Raw genomic sequence first — 22378 nt, forward strand, 5'->3', positions numbered from 1 at the left:
CAGACAGGACACGCAGTCCTCATGCGGGTCATTAGCCGGTAACTTCGTCCCACAGGTGACACAGCGGTGAAATGACATGGTGCAGCACGTTGTATGCCGAAGCGTACCGTGCCAGTAATAGGAGCGTCGAGCGTTAAGCACTGAGCACCAAGCGAACAGCTTTAAGGTGCGTTGAGGCGCGTGCACCAAGCACTGAAAAGGCAAACGCCAAGTGCGTGCACTGAAGCACCGAGCGTCGAGGTGCGTGCACCAAAGGTGCGTGCACCGAGCACCGAGCGTCGAGGCGCGTGCACCGAGGCACCGAGCACCGAGCGTCGAGGCGCGTGCACCGAGGCACCGAGCACCGAGCGTCGAGGTGCGTGCACCGAGGCACCGAGCACCGAGCGTCGAGGTGCGTGCACCGAGGCACCGAGCACCGAGCGTCGAGGTGCGTGCACCGACGCACCGAGCACCGAGCGTCGAGGTGCGTGCACCGAGGCACCGAGGACCGAGCGTCGAGGTGCGTGCACCGAGGCACCGAGCACCGAGCGTCGAGGTGCGTGCACCGAGGCACCGAGCACCGAGCGTCGAGGTGCGTGCACCGAAGCACCGAGCACCGAGCGTCGAGGTGCGTGCACCGACGCACCGAGCACCGAGCGTCGACGTGCGTGCACCGAGGCACCGAGCACCGAGCGTCGAGGTGCGTGCACTGGGGCACCGAGCACCGAGCTTCGAGGTGCGTGCACAGACGCACCGAGCACCAAGCGTCGAGGTGCGTGCACCGAGCACCGAGCGTCGAGGTGCGTGCACAGGTGCGTTGCGTGCACTGAGCCCAAGCACTAGGCGCCGAAGCGCTACACCAGGCGCCTAAGCGCTGACACCGAAAGTGTCTGTGTGTCTGAGTCTCGAAAGACAAGGTGTTGTGTTGCTTATAAGGGCAACAGTTAATGCACTTGGTGGTCGTCTTCATTATACTGTATGGGAAAAAAACTTTTTTTTTTTTTTTTTTTTTTCTTTTGTTTGGACGCTGCAGCAGACACTACGTATAGTGTAAAACAGTGGGGCTATACTCAATAGCAGCCACGTGGGGGTAGAACGCGCCGCGGTGGGGGGGGAGACTGCAATGCAGGCTGCACGCACACACACACACACACGCGGTCTTGCCTAAGCAAGACCGAGGCTGCAATAATGCGCGTGGCCTAAGGCCAACGCAACACGCGTCCCAAACAATATACAATAAAAAATATATATAACAATATATATACACAAAAAACCCAAATAATAAATATAATAAAATTATATATTATAATAATAACAATAAGAAAAGGAAGACGGGAGACCACGAAGACGCGATGCCAAAGCAAAGCGAAAGGAAAATATATATAAAAGAAATATATATAATCCTAATAACACAATAACTGAAATAAACTCAGAGAAGGGGTAATTAACCAGCTTCTCAAGCGTAAAGATTATCGAGTACAATCAGTTAACAAGCTCTATTATCTATTACCTACCGTATCAAGGCTGAAGACAAAAGAGGAAGTGCATCCCCGCGCGCGCAGTTAAGTAAGCTCCCAGGGGGGCGGGCTTACACTGCAGCTATATTGCTATAAAAGCTCAGCCTACCAGTGCTGCCTGACGGCAATATCTCATGTTGATGGTTATTTTCGACGTGAAAGGGAACGGCATTTTCTTTAGTAGCCCCAGTGGCCTAATGGATAAGGCACTGGCCTCCTAAGCCAGGGATTGTGGGTTCGAGTCCCATCTGGGGTGTAACGTGTATGTTTTTTTTTTTTTCTCACGACTGTTTTATAATAAACTTTCCAGACGTTTCCCCTCTCTTCAGCTATTATTCATCAAAATAAATAAACATATATTTCAACATGGTTAGCGTCAGTAACCATTTTGACACGGTGTCTGGTAAAGGCAATTTAACCTTACCACCCTAAAGTAACGTTAACCGCTATGATTAAATAGTAGTCCATTATATTAATTAATTTAACAGTATCTTATTAAACATTTGACAAATGAGCAAAAGCAGAGTGGCGCAGCGGAAGCGTGCTGGGCCCTTAACCCAGAGGTCGATGGATCGAAACCATCCTCTGCTAGTTTTTTTTTGTCAGTTTGTATTTCAGCCGCTTTTATATATATTTCATATTAACAATCACATACCGGTATGTATTGTTTATAAAACCATTACTTCACAGAAGCGTCAGTCAATTCCATTTGTGCCCTGAGTACGAGGGGCAGGGCATCACTCAGCAAAAGGAAAATAACAGACAAGAGGCAGCGCCAATTGGGTAAGCACATAGCTTTAGGGTATGGGCGGGGCTACTGGCTGCTTTTTTAATTCCGTACCTCTTTGGGACTGTGGTAGTTCTGTACTTGTTTGCTTTGTTATGAAAAAATATTTCGTTGATACTGTAGTACAAACTACGCTAATTATAGATGAAAGTATTTAAGTAAACGCTCTCTTTTGGTGAAAGACCGCGTGGCCTAATGGATAAGGCGTCTGACTTCGAATCAGAAGATTGAGGGTTCGAGTCCCTTCGTGGTCGGTTTTTTTTTTATTTTAGATTTTATTTATTAATTCTGTAACTTGTATTTCAGATCAAATAATACAATCTAAGTCAGTGTACATGTTTCTGCGTTTTAAAAAGTGATATAGGCTCTTTTCCTTTGGTGTGGTAAGGAAAATAATTTAACTTAAATATAGAAATATGTTCTACATCAGTGTGATCTCGTTAGAAATGTACCTAATGTATAGTCCAGTATATGTCAAATGATCAATTCCTTACGTAGATTCCTTCTATCGCAGGTGAATCAACTACAAGCTGTGCAGCTTCACTATTTGCTGTACGGGACGCGTCGTGTCGCAGCACTTTTGACTGCGCAAAGTGGTCACAGCTGTTGTTCACACTTTAAATACAGATTGCATTCGCAAAATTGGATACATTTACATTTAAAGTAAATGTGCTGAGTTTGTACCTCTTATCAAGAGGTTTTAAAAGCGACATCGTTGGTACATCCGTCCTCTCAACCAACAGGGAACCCGAAAGGGAGAATTTCAAACATTTGTCGCACTGAGACCCTCGACTCTGACCAGAAATGATGTCGGAGTCTGAAGTCTGGACGGTAAAGTTTTGTACTCTAAAGTAACATTTAAACTTGCCAGCAGTCAAAAGCAAGTCTTTATATTATTGGTTCTGGTGTACTATTTAAAAGCTCTTGTGTATGTTGATGTAGCTAAACCTACATTTGGACAACTTTCCGTGAATTCTTGTTTTTTTGCCGCACCTTGCCAGTAAAACGAACTAAAAAGTACTGCATCAAAATCATAGCCTTATAACAAACTAATTAGACCAATGTCTGATTTTATTCATGTTTTCATCGTATAGCACAGATTCGTAGAGGTGTTTTTTGTTAAGCTTTCATTTCAGTTAGAAGTTAAAATATTTACCCTTTACACACCAGCTGTTAGTTAACTTTCACATTTCTTCAATGTTATTAGCAGTCAGCTCCAGTGAATATGTAATCTTAGTATTGATGTTACCTGAGAAATAATCTTTTGTCGCACATCTTCAGGAATCCAATCAGCTGTTTGTATGTGGAACCGGACTTCAGCTTGTGTGTTTACTAGAACAAAATGTGAAAAATGTACTATAACACAACAGTAGCTGACTCTCTGTAACCTGTGATGTTGTTGCCTGTCTAGTTAACTCTGTGGAGAATGCTTCCCCACAACAGTGCTCCTGATCACCCTGTACATTAAACATGCTTGTGAATATTTTAACAAAGACTTCCATTTCCATACCTTTATTAACATTCTGGCCTCCAGGGCCACTGCTTCGACAGTAGGTAATGGTGAGGCGATCTACACAAAAACAAAAGGTGCACGTCAGTAAACATGCTTCACAATAACATGCTTTATAAAAAGTAGTAATTCAATGCAACACTATTATGTCATAGCAGTGAAGGATGGGGGATTGTGATACAGTCTGAACGAAGACAAGCTTTTCCAAACTAGTCTGGACTTATTACAGTTTTTAATGCTCTGGATTCCCGGATCCAAGTCATTGTAAACATATTCGGCTGCTTTCACAGCCCGATTAAAACCAATCTTGGACTGTGTAATGTTACCCTGGGTAAGGTAGTCCAAGATTAGTGCTAATTAAAACAATCGCTGTAGAAACTCTTACACACACAGCAACAACAAAAAGAATAATAATAAAATGATGTATTTATTACAGTTACGTGGCCAAGGCGTAAATATGGGTTCCATGGTGTAATGGTTAGCACTCTGGACTCTGAATCCAGCAGTCCGAGTTCAAATCTCGGTGGGACCTTCGTTTCAGTGCATTATTATTCTTAAGTTATTAAAAAGTGTTTCGTCGAACTGACGTTTCTATCATAATAAATGCTGAGAAATTCACTGCAAAGTTGTGGGATGGCACCTTTTAGCCATAAAATCTAAAGTATAAAACCCTCAGAAATACTTTTATTTGCTTTTGTCTGCTTTTGCAACCTGTACTGAAAAATCCGAGGTGACCATAAAAAGCTTGCAGAGTACAGTACAGGTAAAAAGGTAAAGCGTTAATAATTTTTTTTTGGGGTTACCTTCCATTCTGTATTTAGCGATAGTCAGGCACACAAATATGAGCAAGAACGGCATTTTCTTTAGGAGCCCCAGTGGCCTAATGGATAAGGCACTGGCCTCCTAAGCCAGGGATTGTGGGTTCGAGTCCCATCTGGGGTGTAACGTGTATGTTTTTTTTTCTCACGACTGTTTTATAATAAACTTTCCAGACGTTTCCCCTCTCTTCAGCTATTATTCATCAAAATAAATAAACATATATTTCAACATGGTTAGCGTCAGTAACCATTTAAACACGGTGTCTGGTAAAGGCAATTTAACCTTACCACCCTAAAGTAACGTTAACCGCTATGATTAAATAGTAGTCCATTATATTAATTAATTTAACAGTATCTTATTAAACATTTGACAACTGAGCAAAAGCAGAGTGGCGCAGCGGAAGCGTGCTGGGCCCATAACCCAGAGGTCGATGGATCGAAACCATCCTCTGCTAGATTTTTTTTGTCAGTTTGTATTTCAGCCGCTTTTATATATATTTCATATTAACAATCACATACCGGTATGTATTGTTTATAAAACCATTACTTCACAGAAGCGTCAGTCAATTCCATTTGTGCCCTGAGTACGAGGGGCGGGGCATCACTCAGCAATAGGAAAATAACAGACAAGAGGCAGCGCCAATTGGGTAAGCACATAGCTTTAGGGTATGGGCGGGGCTACTGGCTGCTTTTTTAATTCCGTACCTCTTTGGGACTGTGGTAGTTCTGTACTTGTTTGCTTTGTTATGAAAAAATATTTCGTTGATATTAGTAGTAATAGTACTATAGCTTATGTCAAAAGTCTAATTTATGACCCTTTTGACCTTTTTTTGACCTTATAGGTATGAATTTATGAATATATAATGAGGGGCATGGATTTATGAATATATAATGAGGGGCGGGGATTTTATATAAACATTTGGAATATGGGTAATGATATATATATATATATATATATATATATATATATATATATATATATATATATATATATATATATATAAATCAGCCCTTTGTATTTAATAAGTGCTTATAAACATTAAATATTTATAATTTTTTTTTTTTTTTTTTTTTTTTTAAAGGGGCATGTCTGGGCATGTTTTTCAGACCTTATAAAAAGGAGGAAAATATTTTGCCAACTTATTAGAGTGTTACACAAGATGTCTCATACCGTTGTTAGTTGCTGCTCAGAGAAAGTGGATCTTGAGGATTGGGAAATGTCTGAACTTATAAAAGCTTTTAAAAAAATGCACATTAGCCCCTCCACAGATACAAAAGAAACTACGGCTTGTAAAAAAAGTTTCAAGAGAGAGTCCAAGCATGGGGCCTTCAAGCATTCTTCCCAAGGATCGTCTGTGTACTGTACAATCTCCTCTGTGGACTGAACTGAAAACAAACATCAATGAGAGAGAGAGAGGGGCGGATGTAATAGGGTAACTCTGAAAACGCCCACAGGGGCGGCGCCTCAAGGACCACCCATTCAAGGATCTCTGATAGGTCATCTCAAAGGATCCCCCGCGGTGCCTGAGGCGTCAACACCCTCATAGGCCGAAAACTAATCTTGGGGAGCATACTAAAGGGGCTCCCCACATGTCCTTTTGATTGAAGGAGTCTGACACCATGGCTTCTGCAAACTTTAGATACTTCTCTGAAAATGCCGTTCTTGAACCTTGCGATCTTGAGATGGATTGGACCAGTGAAGAAATGACACAGCTTATAAAAGACTTTGAAAATGTCCCGCTCCTCAATCCTGCAGAGTCTGACGACGTTGACGGGGGCCTAGGCATCTCTTTTGAAAAAGTATTAAAGATCTCTATGGGTCTCGTGGCTTCTCTATTGGAAGTGATCATTGACCGTGATATGGTGAAAAATTGCCGGGGTTGTGAAATTGACCACCCGAGCCAACTGAGACACAGCTGCCTTTTTGATGCGGCCCCCAATTATTTTGATCAACATTTTGAAGAAATACTAGAAAAAATACACATCCCGTGGCTGAAGCTTCTGATAGCTAAAGCTCTAGCGTGTTTCAATTTTCATCCGTCTTTAACAAAACTTCAGAAACTGGTGGAAGATATTTTAACAGAGCTAAGACCAGAACACAGCATTAGACGTAAACTGATTCATCTACAAGAAACCCTGGATGACAAGACCCGAGACATTGTTAACAAAATTACCAAAGCTTTCTACCATCGCAGTTTTACTAACCCGCGCGCGCCATTAGCATATTACGGGGCCTGTGACTTTGAAAATGGGGAACGTCCAGACTCCAGCAAAACTGAGGAAAACCATGGAGGGGCTGTTGTTTGAGTTATTAGCTGAGAAAGTGGCTTGCAAGAGACTCTTTCAAAACCTGATCCCCGTAAATGTAAAAATGTTTAGCAATTTAAAAAGTGTAACTGATTTAATCCGTAAAGATATTGATACTAAAGAATGGTCAGAGTTGGTAATTACCCATGTAAAACACTGTAAACCCTTAAATGCATTTTTAATGAATATATTACCTATAATGTTTGATGAAATAGAAGATTGCAAATGTACACATATCCTTGTTTTGTATGCTTATGTGACTGATGTATGTTTTTATAACATGGCCAGGTTTTTAAGAGATGAAGATATATCAATAGTTGTGCAAAATGTCGTGGATTATTTAGTGACTAATCATGAATGTTTGTGTAAAAACTTTATAGCTCTTCTAAAATGTCCTAATCTTCTTGATAAACTGTGAATAAAACTTTTGAACGTCCCACATGTCTCTGAAGTGTTATGATAACCTTTGAATAAAAAACTTTTTGAAAGTCATATTGTTCTCAGTTGTGTTATTTTGGTTAAAGATGACACACCAGCGTATGAAAAAAATATACTACGATCCCTCAAATCCTGGAGGTTTAGGGGGTTTACAGACTCTTCAAAGAGCTCTGAGGTCTGATGGACCTAAAGTCTCTGAGAGGGTCGTAACTGACTTTTTATCAGAGCAAGACTCATATACGTTGCATAAGCCCTCTAAAATAACCTTTAAAAGAAACACTGTATTTGTATCTAATATCGACACACAGTGGCAAGCTGATTTAGTGGATATGTCTAGCTTGTCAAAAGAAAATGGAGGTTATAAGTACATGTTAACATGTATAGATATCTTATCCAAATATGCATGGGTCTTACCATTGAAAAATAAGTCATCTAAGATGGTGACAGAGGCGTTCAAGAGGATCATCGGCGCTGGTAGGAAACCTAAAAAACTACAAACTGATAAAGGGGCCGAATTTCTAAACAAAGCATTTCAGAACATGCTAAAAAAACATAATATTCTACACTTTACCACGGGGAATGAACTAAAAGCATCTATTGTTGAGAGATACAACAGGACTCTTAAAACAAGAATGTGGAAATATTTCACCGCTTTTAACACGCATAAGTATATGGATAAACTACAAGAAATGGTACATGCATATAACAACTCCTTCCACCGTAGTATTCAAATGAAACCTTCAGAAGTTAATGAAGATAATTCATTTAAAGTGTTTAAAACTTTATACTCTAAGAAGAAAAGCCCTAAACATATAAAGTTTAAGTTTGCCGTCGGTGACAGCGTAAGAATTTCAAAGTTAAGAGCTCCCTTTATAAAAGGATATGAACAGACGTTTACATCAGAGATTTTTACTATAACAGAATGTATACCAAGATTTCCACCGGTGTATAAACTATGTGATTATGATGGAGAGCCTATAATGGGCACATTTTATGAACCAGAATTACAGAAAATAAATGTTAAGACTGATAGGCTGTTTAGGATAGAGAAGATAGTTGCCGAGAAAAAGGAAAATGGTAAAAAGTCTTATCTCATAAAATGGGCCGGTCGGCCTGAAAAATTTAACAGTTGGGTCGCAGAGCAGCAGGTGGTGGATCTAAAGAGTTAACAAGTACAGAGTGTATTTAATTACACTTAAAACATTATTCAAGATGTCTCAAGACTCTTTTTATGTAACTCTGCCTAGTAATGCTTCACAGGAGGTTTTCCCTAAAAATGCAATATCAAATTTTACTATCAAATTGGTTAAAACATTGAATCTACCGGGAAAATGGGAAGTTTGCTTAGCAGAGATTCAATATCCCCATACCTGGGATAATATTAGCCTTAAAGACAGCACTTTTATTACCAATGATATAGAAAATGCGATAAAACGTGAATATACTATACCAGAAGGATATTATGAGACCCTTCAGGATGTAATAACGACCATGAACGATGTCCTGCTCGGAAAAGGACTAGATCAGAAAGGTGACAAGACTCCCGATGAACAAAATAATAATGATTTGAAATTATTCTATAAACCTATAGAAAGACGAATTTATATAAAAAGTACTAAACCGTATATGCTTTTTACCAAAGAACACCTCGGACAAATGTTGGGATTTCGTGAGACTATAAAGGGTGAAACTATTAGCCTATTAGGTCCTATTGAGGCTAAAGTGTATTCTGCTTATTTGAGGACCAACTACCCAGCTGACATCAGAGCGGGATTTTATACCCTGTATGTCTATACTGATATCATTACACATCAAGCCGTTGGAGATAGTTACGTGCCTCTTCTAAGATGTGTTCCTATTAAAGGCAAAAACAACGATATAATCACGGTAACTTACGACAGACCTCATTATGTGCCACTCAGCAAGACCACCTTTGACACATTAACTATACAAATTAAGACGGACCAAAACAAGTTAGTGCCATTCCGTTTTGGGAAGGTTGTAGTGAAGTTGCATTTCCGACCTGTAAAGCCTCTTTTTTACACATAATTGAAAATGGGCCCTAATGGATATGTCAATCCTTATATTAATTATTACAAAAATCAGACTGGTAATGGATTGCCAGGATTTTCTGGAGCTCCAGTAATGTATGGGGTGGGTATAGGGGGTATTTTTAGAAGTCTTTTCAGAAAAGCTTTACCGTTACTTAGAAGGGGTTTTGAAATAGTTAAACCTCATTTTAAATCAGCAGCTAAAAATATTGTTAGTGACGTGGTGTCAAATGTCCTAACAAGTCATAACCCTCATAGCCATAACAAGAGCCAGTCAGGTGAGGGCTTGATGAGGATACAAGAGAAAACGTAGCAAACCCCCAGGATCTCGCTATCATCCACACAAAAATTCTAAACCAGCTACATTGAGGTCATTTAGTAAGGGTAACCGGAGAAGGAGTAAGAAACCAAAGACTCCCAGAACAGCGAAAAAGAGAAACATCTTTTAAATCATGACGCTGGTACATCATATGTCTCAAGAATGTGTGAAATCAGAATTGGATCTGTTTACTGTACCTTATACCCAGACAAGTATTGAAAAAAACCTTTATGTGGAAATTCCCCCCCTGTCGGCCTTGTCTGACACGGGCCCCATCGAATTTTACATAGCGGGAAATGGGGAAGATTATCTTGATTTGAATAATACTCTTTTAAGACTTTCATGCAAAATTACTAGGGCTGATGGCTCCGATTTAGTTGGAGGTAGTATAGTCGGTATTATCAATTACCCTGTAGCTACCATGTTTTCACAAGTGGATGTAACTTTAGGAAATCGCTTAATCAGTCAAAGCAGTAATACTTATCCTTACAGAAGCATTATAGAAGCAATGCTAAACTTTAGTAAGGACACTCTAGAATCACAGTTCACTGCCGGCTTGTTTTACAAAGATACCCCAGGACATATGGATGAGACTGATCCTGCAGGGGCTAATGAAGGTTTAGTTAAACGGCATGCGTTTACCAGAATGAGTCATACTGTTGAACTTTTAGGACCTCTGCATGCGGATATATTTTTTCAAGAGAAACTCATGCTGAATGGGATTGACCTGAAAATTAAAATGGTGAGGGCCAATGACACTTTCTGTTTAATGTCTGATGCTGCAGAAGAGTTCAAACTTAAAATTTTAGAAGCATCTCTCTATATTAAAAAAGTAAAAGTGTCCCCTGAGGTCAGAATTGCCCAAGCTCAGGCCTTGATGACCTCTAATGCCCGATATCCTATTGATAGAGTGTCTATGAAAGTTTTTAGTATTCCTAGAGGGAGTAGGGTCTGTAATCAGGAGAATTTGTTTCTGGGGCAGCTACCAAAGTTTGTGGTTATTGGTTTAACAGATAATGATGCATTTAGTGGTTCCTACGCTAAAAACCCATTTAACTTTAAACACTTTGCTGGGAACTTTATAGCTATGTACGTCGATGGTGAACAAGTCCCCTCAAAACCTTTACAACCCCACTATACAGCAAGACACAACCCAGTCAGGGAATATTACAGTCTAATACAGGCCACAGGTAGACATCTCAAAGACAAACCGCTGATAATTGATAGGTCAGACTTTATTAGAGGCTATACGCTCTATGCATTTGATTTGACCCCTGATCAAGAATGTGGAGATCATTTTTCCTTAGTGAAAAATGGTAATATGCGCCTTGAAATGCGTTTTGCCAATGCTCTGCCAGAGACGGTGAATATGATTGTATATGCTGTTTTTGAGAACGTGATTGAGGTTTCCCACCAAAGAGCTGTTCTCTTTGATTACTGAAAAGTTTGATACAACATTGATCCTTTTAAAATGAATACCACTCAGCTTACAGCGCTGCTAACCAGCAACCCATTGACTGCAAAGTATTTTTATGGGGTTCTAGCTAGTGATCAACTACCTAAAGGAAAAATAAAAAAATTGCCTGCAATACTCATTGTCAACACGGACCCCCAGAATTATCCGGGAGAACACTGGCTAGCGATTTATCTAAAAGAAGAGGGAAAGGGAGAGTTTTTTGATTCTTACGGTAACCCCCCAGATTTTATTTATTTTCCTAAGACTATCTCAAACTTTTTAGACAACAACGTCAAACAAACAGTGTACAATAATCAGCCTCTACAAGGTCTTATGACCACGACATGCGGCCATCACTGTGTTTTCTTTGTACATCATCGATCCAAAGGACTTACTTACCCTGAGGTTATGGGTCTCTACAGCTCTGATTTAAACAAAAATGATCTGATGGTGTCCCAATTTATACATTGTATGTCTAACCCTAAAAAACAGAATTGTATAAATATATTTTCATGCGTGCAGTGTGTCAAGACTCATCATGATTTTAAAAAATGTTATGAATGTTAATCTTCAAAAAAAAAAAAAAACTTATGACATTGTAAATGGTGAATAAATATTTTTATTGCTGTAAATATATCAGACATTGTTTATATAACATATGCATGAATATACAACAAAATGTATCAGACAATATTTACACAACATATGCATGAATATACAACAAAATGTACAAATATGTAAACTCAATAAAAACAGTAACATCTTAATAACTTTCCCATAACTGCTGTCTTTTTTTCTGCTTCTTTTGCATGGGAGTCTCTAAGGGTCGTTTTTTATAAGCTTCTATGAGTTGTCGTGTTTGAGAATTAGGTACTGTAGAATAGGGGACATTTATTACAGACAAACCTTTGATGAATTCGGACCATCCTACAGGCAACCTATGTTCAGGGATATGGGTATGCCCCGTTGCAGGCCTGATTAAATCAACCATATGCGACCCTCTAATGTTCTTGCCCCTAAGAAGGAATTCCCCTTGATCATTCCATGAGGTAACCAAAGCATTCTGAGACATAGCGTTTAAAATAAAATTAGCATTTTTCTTAGATCTGGAGGGCACACTACTCATAACAGCAGTCACTATCTTAGATTCAGATTCTGCTGCCGGTTGGTCCGTTTCCTCAGAGGGGGGTGTAATTAATGTAAGGGTATTAAACTCTTTTTCACTCTGTTTAAGCAGGGTTAGATATCTCTGTAAGGAGTTGGTGTATAGCTTAACTTTCTCATGGTCACTGATGTCGCTTCTAAGTAGAATGCTTTTCATTTCAGAGTCAAGTCGGCTTTCAACGGCTTTTTTAATAGGCTCGGGGTTTTGGGGCTCAGGCTGCCGAAGTCTATCAAGTTGATGCTGGGGTATCAGAAACATTTTCTGGGAGTGAGTCATTATTACAAATTAACTTTGATGCGATAAGAGTCCTGATAAAAAAGGCAATGCAATCCTTATTAAAGCTCCGATAAAACCACCACTCTGATTCACAGTTTTTTTCTTCTTTTTAATTGAATGCTTCTTATTGCATAGGCTCTTTATAACACGTCGCTGCTTTTTGAGAGTGTTTAACTGACTCGAAGTTAAGGGGATGTGACCCTTTAAGGCATTTAAGGCTATTTCCCCAATCGATTTGATAAAATCGTCTGAGGCGTTTCGTAAAATTGCTCTTCTCTGATGAGCAGAGCTATGAACTATGCTCTTTAAGAGATGGAGGTTACGTTTTATTCTAGCCGACATGCTGCGCTGTTGCATAGCCTAGATAAATAAAAGTTTTAGAGCAATAACCGGCCGTTTATAGGTGTTTTGATTTGGTATTTCTCAGGATGTACGCAACAGGCCAATCAGGAGTAAATAAACCAGTTCTTAGACGAAAGGCTTCAGGGGTTTGGGCCTTTAAGTCTATTAAAAGATAACCATAGGGTTTTTTTGTCGCATCTTCAAACGCTTCTAAGAAAAACTTGGAGTTCCCGGGGTACATCTGACGGGCTAGTGTGTTGATTTGAAGTTTATCTCGAGGGTTTTTAAACAGAATAAGGTAATTGGCATTCAAGTTTATTGTGCGGCTCATTTTTCCTTGAAAAAAAAATTTTTGAACCAAATACAGTACGCATAAATTCCTATGATGAACGTATTTTGTAAAAGCTTTCTGTATTTCATCATTTTCGCTAGCTGCTTCCATCAAGTCATCTATAATGAGTAAATTGATTTTGTTAGGAGGCATTAAATTATCATCGGTTAATGAATCTGGTATGCCTTCAATAAATTTGATATTTTTAAATTTAAGTGACAATTCATTGTATATTCCCTGCCAGCAACTATAACTCCAAATGATATTCTCAGGGGGTTTGGAAAAGATCTGTTGAGAGTTTTCTAAAAGCTGCTTCACAAAGTAACTTTTGCCTGAATTGGAGGGTCCCGATATTATAGCTGCAAAAGGCACGGCTAGTCTAATATCAAAACCTTCTTCAGAATCCATAAGGAAGCGATGTGAAATCAGAACGCAAGACTCGCTTATTGTATACTATTTGAAAGGTTTTCTGGAGTGGTTTGTTTTCCAATTGAAATTCTTTTTTATTACGGTGAATCTGGGAGCCGCGAATCATGATATGCTCAGTGGGGGTGTTTCTATCATGATTCACAAAGTTTTGTACAAGGTCTTTTAACGAAGCGAGGTTAATTAATTTGGAATTCTCATAGTTTAGGGTAATCCCCTTTACTTTGAGACATGTTTTTCCGCTGTTTGTAACGTAACCATATGTTTTAGGGCCCCCTGACACAAACTCGGTAATGTATTCCCCCGGCTTTAACTCGCTAGTTAAGTCACCAAGATAATCGCCTAGTTCGGGACGCCAAGCCTGGGGCCTGCTGACAAAGATTACAGAGTCCGTATCATGATACAGACATCGATCCTGCAGCCGATCCAAGAGGTTATAAAGCTCTAGCCTGGCGTACGCCGTTGTAAATGCCGCTATAAATACGTTTACATTACCTGTGGGAGTATAGGTATCAGAAGCGTAACGCCATTGAACCTGAGCCACAGTATCACTTACAAAACAAAAATGCGAAACCTGATATCTTTTTGAAAAGAGATAATGGAAAAACTGGTCAGGATCCTTTACCAAGCTTGTAGAGAGCTGGTTAGTTCTCTGGGCAAACTTCCCCCATAAACTGTTGAGGGATAGTTTGGAGATTTGTCTTTTAGCAGGATTAACATTGATGTTTTGAGGATCTAATTGAACCCCCTCTTTCTGAAAATATTCAGCAATATAACGCTCTTTACGCTCCTCATCGGTACAATGAGCCGGGTAACCTGAACTTTCCTGTTTCCCCTTGAGATGACTGTTAATGTAACCTGTAAAGAGAGTGTCAGATTTCTGAGGAAAGTGCCAAACTTCGTGTATTTTAGACACTTTGTAACCTTTCTCAAGAGCTTTGACTACCTCTACACTGCACCATGTCCCGGTCAAGGCTCTTTCTCCAGAGGTATGATTACACCCCCCCGTCTGGTTTAGTGTTTCCGCGCATGAACGGCAGAGGGTAAACATTAATTTACCACAGATGCGGGCAGGCAGTACAGGGAAATAAAGACCCCTAGGAGGCAGAACAGTTAATTTGAACAATCCAAAGTACTGGCTCAAGTCTTGAAAATTATGGTAAATTATGGTAGGATGGTCTACTGGGTACAATTTTGTCTTGTTAACAAAAGGATACAAGCTAGTGAAATCAAAGTATTCCACCCTTTCATTTTCCTGGGCCACATAATGTAATGTAATGGCATTTGTACGGCCCCCAAACAGAGCCTCGCGAGGACTGATGCGTTCTGGAAAATCAGAACGAACCAGAAAATCGTGCACTTTAGGCTGTTTTTTCAGTGTGTTCCATTCATGTTCCCAAATAACTCTGACTTCCAACCCGTAAACCTTTTGCAATGTTTCAATCTTTTCATCAAAGTGATGCCGCATCGTACCACACGAAACTTTGCTTAAGGGGTTTACATCGGCCGAATCATAGCACAAGGGACATCCATGAAAAAAACACCCTGCAAATTCAAAAGCCGTACGCTTACCATTAATCACAGCATAACCATCCAAGAAAAAGAGGCCTATTTTAAGCTCTCCGTAGTTTAAAGCATGTTGAATGAAAACATTTTCAGTTTCTGCGACATACATTAACCATTGTATCGAGGCATTTGAAAAGTTTTTTTGCTGGGCACTGTAATTGTCGGGAGGAATGACAGCTATTGTGTCTTTAGGCAGGAATTTACTTCTATACATAGCCATGCACAGTGAAGCAATGGTTGTACATTGGAAGGGGTCTATCTGCCCTATTGCATAAACCTCGGTACGAAATTTGATACATGCCTCTCTCAAAATTTCAACATCATTTTTGCAGTAGAACGCCATTTCGTCTCTGAAATTAAAAACACCATTCTTAATCGAATCATACCATTTGTAAAAGTCCTCACGATCTTTAGACATCATTTGCTGAACACCATAGTAGCGTGGTTCTGGATATATCCCCACATAATTCTGGTTTTCAGCAGTATTGAAAAAATGAGGAAAATATCCTTTTCTGGCTTCAAACCCCATAGCTGCAGGCAGGGCACTTAACTTCATAGGCAAAAAGTTAAAGGAATCAATGTAACGCATCTTAAAAGCCTCGTCTGTAAAACACATCAACTTGCTACCCTGAGCTATGATATTTGGGTTAATTCCATTGGTTACTAAATAACTCATCAGTAAATAACTGTCATAAGACTTTGCATTGTGTGCCAAGAAAGTATATCCTGCATAACAAGGTCTACGATACCGCTCAAAATTTTTTTTCACACATTCCTCGCCCTCCCAAAACCATGATTCACCACCCATATGCATGCAGTACAAATAATTAGGAATGTGCACACCAGCTTCCTGCCGACATTCAAAATCATAAAACACATATTTGTCTGTGGGTTCCTTAGGTTTAAGCGTTTGAATGAAACATTTATGATCACTGTGAGGTAACAACACGGCTTTACATAGCTTACAGTATGGAGTAAGACATTTATGAGTCTGGGGCTTTGTCGGGTCACATTTATAGAGAGAATAGCACCTTGTACAAAGTTTTAAAATGTCACACATAGAAACCTGTTTTTCACTGTTGGCTTTATCTCGGAGAATCTTATGCTCATCATAACAGAGCTGCGATCGACAATAACGATTGCAGTCGTTACATTTTACCTTTACAGGTGACTCGCTGTTACAGGCTGGTGAAAAACACACATTACAGTGTCCTTCACAGCGATGTCCAGATCGGTTACTGTAGGCTGTGTAACAGTAATTACATAGATAGGCAACACCCAGAAAACCTTTCAAGTTAACAATACCATAGAAATGATTCTCATGAAGAAACAGAAATACAGTTTTGTTTTTTGCTCGAGTATCTGTTTGATGTTTCAGGAACACATCCTTTTGAGGACATCTGTACCACACCACAATTTTAACATCTAGGACCTGTTCAAATTTATCTATGTCTATGTCTACAAACGAAACCATTTGATGTTCACTTAATCCCACACTCTGTTGAAGTTTTAAAGCCTCAGCCATACACGTATCATTGGCCTCCCTAAATTCTGGAAATAACAAGCTCAGAACGCTGTTGGCAAAACATAATTGATTGTCTCTGTTGTAACATATAATCAGATGCTTGGCTTTTTTTCTAATAAGCTCACTTTTCATTAAGGTCTGCAAACCTCTCCTAACACCACCTCCTTCTGGACACCTAACAACCTGGACAATCAACATCAAAGAGTCATCAGCTAAAATTTCACTATGACTTTGAAGGAGAGCTTCAATCTGACTGAGAAAATCGTCTAGACTTAAATTGTCTCCAGTCATTTTTACATACACTGGTATATCTAAGGATCCTGCTCGTAATTCAAGCTGAACTACGTCTGCAGGTCTTAGCGTTCTAGAAACCTCACTCAACATATTCTCTAACGTTTCATGCAGCACAGTAAAAACTTCAGCGTAGGAATCCAGATCATACAGATGTGTAAAGTTAAGAGATTGCTTCAATTCGAAATTGTTAAACATATGTCTATGTCTACGCTGTACACCTGCCCCCCCAATTCTACCACCGTCACTATCACTAGGGTCCTGTAAACCAGAAGGACCCGCCACTTGATCATCATGTATTACTCCACCCCCCGGGACTTTTATGCTAAAAGAATCATCAAGGCAACCCCCTTCGTTTAAGCCTCCCCCTATTTGTTTTTCCATAGCACCTACACTCTCTAGAGTATCATGATTCTCTCTATACATTTCATGCAAAAGCATATCCAAAGAGTCAAAATTGATCTGAGTCAATTTAGCATCATTAACAAACCCTGGGCCCTGGGAATTATTGGTGTCGGTATTAGTGGAGTTGTCATTTATAGGGGGAGAAACTGTAGAAATTTCATCAATCAGAGCCCTGATTGACGGTAAAATATCTGCATTATAATTTAAATCATTTAGTAGTTTGTCTAGATAGTCAAAATTCTCAAAACCGTTTAAATTTTGGGGGTGAACAGTGTGTGGTATGCAACAGGGGTCTGGAGACATACTATGTGTATGGGAACCTATTGAGGGAACAGAATTTAAGGTATTTCGGGGGACGCTTCTAGAATTAAACACAGAATTTGACACAGTTTGACTCAGATCAATTGAACCCTTTTTATTTTTTCGAACACCATTCACAGCCTCATCATTGTCAGAATCATCAACAGTAATTTCAATGTGTTTCCTTTTACATGTTTTTTTGCGATGTGGTTCCATTGTAGCTCTACAAATACACTGTTACTGTTTTAAGAAACCCAGCGTTTTCAATAGGGTAATTAATGTAAGTATATTCTGAGACACTTCAGGGTCAGAAACGAGGGCCCTTATAGCGGGGTGTCTGTAAATGATCTGCTCTATAGTCAGATGTACATGTTTCAATAGCTCAGAGCTGTGATACCTAACAGTAGTTGAAGTTGAGGGGCGCGTCGGTTTTAGCCTTTGTGATACTTTGGAGACGGTGGGGGTGCCTCTTGATTGTAGCGAAGTATGAAACCTTTCGGAAAATTTACGCGGCCTTTTAGACTTTGGGTCTCTGCTGAAGGAGGTGTCGTCCTCGGAAGATTCGCTTTCCACAAGAAGTGTACGTCTAGTGGGCCGTTCTAAATGAAAATATGCCAAAATATACAATCAGCCCAAAATGCCTTAACAGATGTTTGAAATATTTAACACACTTTAAAAAAAAAAAAAACAAACAAACTTCATTTTAAATACACTTACTTTTGAGAGGTCTTTTTGCAGATTTTTGAGGTTTATTGTGAGGCTCCAAGGGGGTATACGCCTGTATAACCTGTCCCTCCTCCGAAGTACAGGCCACGTCGTTCCTTTCGGCTTTTTCAAGATCTAAAATAATAAACGGTTGAATATGAATGTTTTAACCTACAAATAATTAATATTATGAAAAACGCTCAAACATATTTTATTAATCTATAAAAAACAATACGGTTCATACTTTTAGACAATTCAGAGTCTGACGCTAGGTCGCTGAATGATGTCTTGAAGTACTGTTCCAAAAGCTCAGAATCTTCAATATATTCAGCTTCTAAAAACAGAATGAATCAGTTATGTTTTTAAAAGGAAATCATAATAAGATAAAAAATAATGTCTAACATGTAATATCATTCATGCACTATATATATATATATATATATATATATATATATATATATATATATATATATATATATATATATATATCATAAGTACATTATTAATAAAACAAACAGACAAATATGTCTACTATTTTACTCACTTTCACGCGTTTCTGGTATCACTGAGAAATTATTTAAAAAGTCCTCAGGCACGATTAGATCGCATGGTAGCTCAAGGGAAATGCTATGACCCGGGATTGTATCTGCAATTTAAATGGAGGTATTTATAGTTTGACCAGAAAAAAAAAAAATAAAAAAAAAAATAAATAAATAAATAAATAAATAAATAAAAAAAACAAACATCGCAATATTTTGGTTTAGCAAATGAAAAAACTCACCATTCTGACTCTCCAAAAAACATGTTGGGGACAATGGAATGATTATAGGTGAGAGGGGAATGAGCATAGGAGGCTGCTCAATTACTTCCTCCTGATGTGAAATTAAATGTTCTTCAATAAATTCCTGGATATCTGTAAAAATGAAAATATATAATTTTAAATAATATTAATGACCACATAAAATAAAATACATGCCTAAAATTCACCGTGTTAAAATGTGTATTTATAGTGATCATATATCTGAGTTACATGCCTCATCTTAACTCTTAAAATAAAACCAGCATCACATCCATACCGCACATAGGGCCTCATTCCTAAACAGTAATAACAGAAATAAACAGCGTTTCAAACATTTTACAGTACATAGACCCTTAACCGCCATTTTTAAAAACAGACCGTACAACAAAAAAAGACCACCGATTACCTTACATCACAGACACGCCGCACAGTGTTCGCTCAAACAGAAATAAACAGCGTTTCAAACATTTTACAGTACATAGACCCTTAACCGCCATTTTTAAAAACAGACCGTACAAAAAAAAAAAAAAAAAGACCACCGATTACCTTACATCACAGACACGCCGCACAGTGTTCGCTCAAACAGAAATAAACAGCGTTTCAAACATTTTACAGTACATAGACCCTTAACCGCCATTTTTAAAAACAGACCGTTCAACAACAACAAAAAAAAAGACCACCGATTACCTTACACCACAGACACGCCGCACAGTGTTCGCTCAAACAGAAATAAACAGCGTTTCAAACATTTTACAGTACATAGACCCTTAACCGCCATTTTTAAAAACAGACCGTTCAACAACAAAAAAAAAAAGACCACCGATTACCTTACATCACAGACACGCCACACAGTGTTCGCTCAACCAGAAATAAACCGCGTTTCAAACATTTTACAGTACATAGACCCTTAACCGCCATTTTTAAAAACAGACCGTTCAACAAAAAAAGACCACCGATTACCTTACATCACAGACACGCCACACAGTGTTCGCTCAAACAGAAATAAACAGCGTTTCAAACATTTTACAGTACATAGACCCTTAACCGCCATTTTTAAAAACAGACCGTACAACAAAAAAAGAACACCGATTACCTTACATCACAGACACGCCGCACAGTGTTCGCTCAAACAGAAATAAACAGCGTTTCAAACATTTTACAGTACATAGACCCTTAACCGCCATTTTTAAAAACAGACCGTACAACAAAAAAAGACCACCGATTACCTTACATCACAGACACGCCGCACAGTGTTCGCTCAAACAGAAATAAACAGCGTTTCAAACATTTTACAGTACATAGACCCTTAACCGCCATTTTTAAAAACAGACCGTTCAACAACAAAAAAAAAAAGACCACCGATTACCTTACATCACAGACACGCCGCACAGTGTTCGCTCAAACAGAAATAAACAGCGTTTCAAACATTAAACATAGGCCTTACCGTTTAGATCCTCATTGTTGTGGCTTGATTCTCCGTCCATTTAGCTGAAGTGGTTCTTACGGGATAAGGTTTCTTGAGAGGAAGCGTGCTTTCCAGAAGTGTAATACATAGCTCTGTATGTGAACGATTTATACTCTCAAAGATCGCGGTAAATGCTTTTGTAACGACAGGGGGCCGGATCAGGAAAAACTATCCTATGGGAGATAAACACGACACCTGAGCGCTACCTATACAACGCGGCGAATAGTATGGAACGATCGTCAGAATAGTTTGCCCGTGTATGAGAAGTTATTGGAGATTATCCTGAAGGTATGCTATTCAAAAATGGGCATTGATAAAGCACTTAAATAGGTTCTCTTATTTTATTTGCAATATAACACAGAATTTTCTCTTATTTTATTTTCTAATCGTCATGCCCCAAAATATATCCAGTTTTGAAATACCAGGAGTCTTATTGCCCCTAGCAGACTACATGACGCCGCTGTGATCAGCGACCCATGTTTCTCAGCGGGGTGTCTTCCTCTAACATGTGCTATCTGTACTTTTAATACACCAGGGGCTCCAATCTGCTCCTAACGTGTAAAATTGAATAAAAAATATTTATCCCTGTGGCAAAGTGCCCCGCCCCTGTGTGCATTTGTGTGATCTGTGTTGTATGTTGCGTGCGTGTGTGTGTTAATGTTGGTGTATAGATTGGTACACGGGATATAAACGGGTCTGTGTTTCACGTATATTTAAAGTGTAGATTTGTATTTAGGCACGAGGAGAGCACAAATCACTTCACGTGCTGGTTAAATGTAATATGTGAGCACGGGGTTGCACAGAATTAATTCACGTGCTGGGATTCAAGTGAATGATTAATTAGTAATTGAATCCCAGCACAACAGTATATATAGATGCACATTTTCACTCAGTGGTGGTTAGGTGTTCAGAGAGTGGAGAACGGGAGAGAGAGAGGAGAGTTAAATCGTTAAGTATAAATATAATAAGTGTATTCTCACCGTGTTTGTTCGTCTCCGTTTCACCTGTGTGTTAGTGTCTAGTCGTTTTGTCTGTCTGTTTATTTTGGCGTCAAGTGCCGTGTCCTGTTTTTGTACTGTTAAACCTTTTTATTTTGTTAATAAACGCTGAGTGCAGCCATTGCACTCAGCTCATCATCACAACCACTGTCTTTGTTTGAATTCCTTCCTGCTTCCGGTCTGACGCCACCCACTCTGGCCGTCTTTGTGACACGTGGTGTCATCGTGGGATAACAGCGCCTCCAAGCGTCAGACCAGGAGAGGGGGTTTTGTGTTTAAAAAAAAAAAAAAAAAAAAAAAAAAAAAAAAACCCACAGGACTGGTTTCAAAAAAAAAAAAAAGTGAAAATGGAAGGCTGGAGAGACGGCTGCCGGGACCTGGAGGACCTCCTCGGGGGCCTCGAGGACCAAGGCTGGTGCATGGCCTGTGGAGTCTACGGACACACGGTGGCGATCTGCCCCTTCCAAGGTGAGGAGGAGGAGGAACCGGATAAAGAGGTGAAGGACAGGGAGGAGGAGTGCTGCCTAAGGGCCAGGCATCCACGGCGATGTAACAAGCCATCGCCGGGGTGCCTCCTCTGCGACCAGGATCACCTGTTCGCC

General features: G+C 39.5%; 4 non-coding genes across 4 annotated transcripts; all 4 read left to right on the forward strand.

Moving 5' to 3' along the window:
- Positions 1 to 1679: 1679 nt before the first annotated feature.
- Positions 1680 to 1752, forward strand: trnar-ccu (transfer RNA arginine (anticodon CCU)). Its single transcript has one exon. It is a non-coding gene; the product is annotated as a tRNA-Arg (tRNA).
- A 712-nt stretch (positions 1753 to 2464) lies between these two features.
- Positions 2465 to 2537, forward strand: trnar-ucg (transfer RNA arginine (anticodon UCG)). The gene has a single exon. It is a non-coding gene; the product is annotated as a tRNA-Arg (tRNA).
- A 1716-nt stretch (positions 2538 to 4253) lies between these two features.
- trnaq-cug (transfer RNA glutamine (anticodon CUG)) lies at positions 4254 to 4325 on the forward strand. Its single transcript has one exon. It is a non-coding gene; the product is annotated as a tRNA-Gln (tRNA).
- A 337-nt stretch (positions 4326 to 4662) lies between these two features.
- On the forward strand, positions 4663 to 4735 carry trnar-ccu (transfer RNA arginine (anticodon CCU)). Its single transcript has one exon. It is a non-coding gene; the product is annotated as a tRNA-Arg (tRNA).
- Positions 4736 to 22378: the final 17643 nt, after the last annotated feature.

Source organism: Acipenser ruthenus, chromosome 17, assembly GCF_902713425.1.
Source record: "Acipenser ruthenus chromosome 17, fAciRut3.2 maternal haplotype, whole genome shotgun sequence".
Taxonomy (NCBI): Eukaryota; Metazoa; Chordata; class Actinopteri; order Acipenseriformes; family Acipenseridae; genus Acipenser; species Acipenser ruthenus.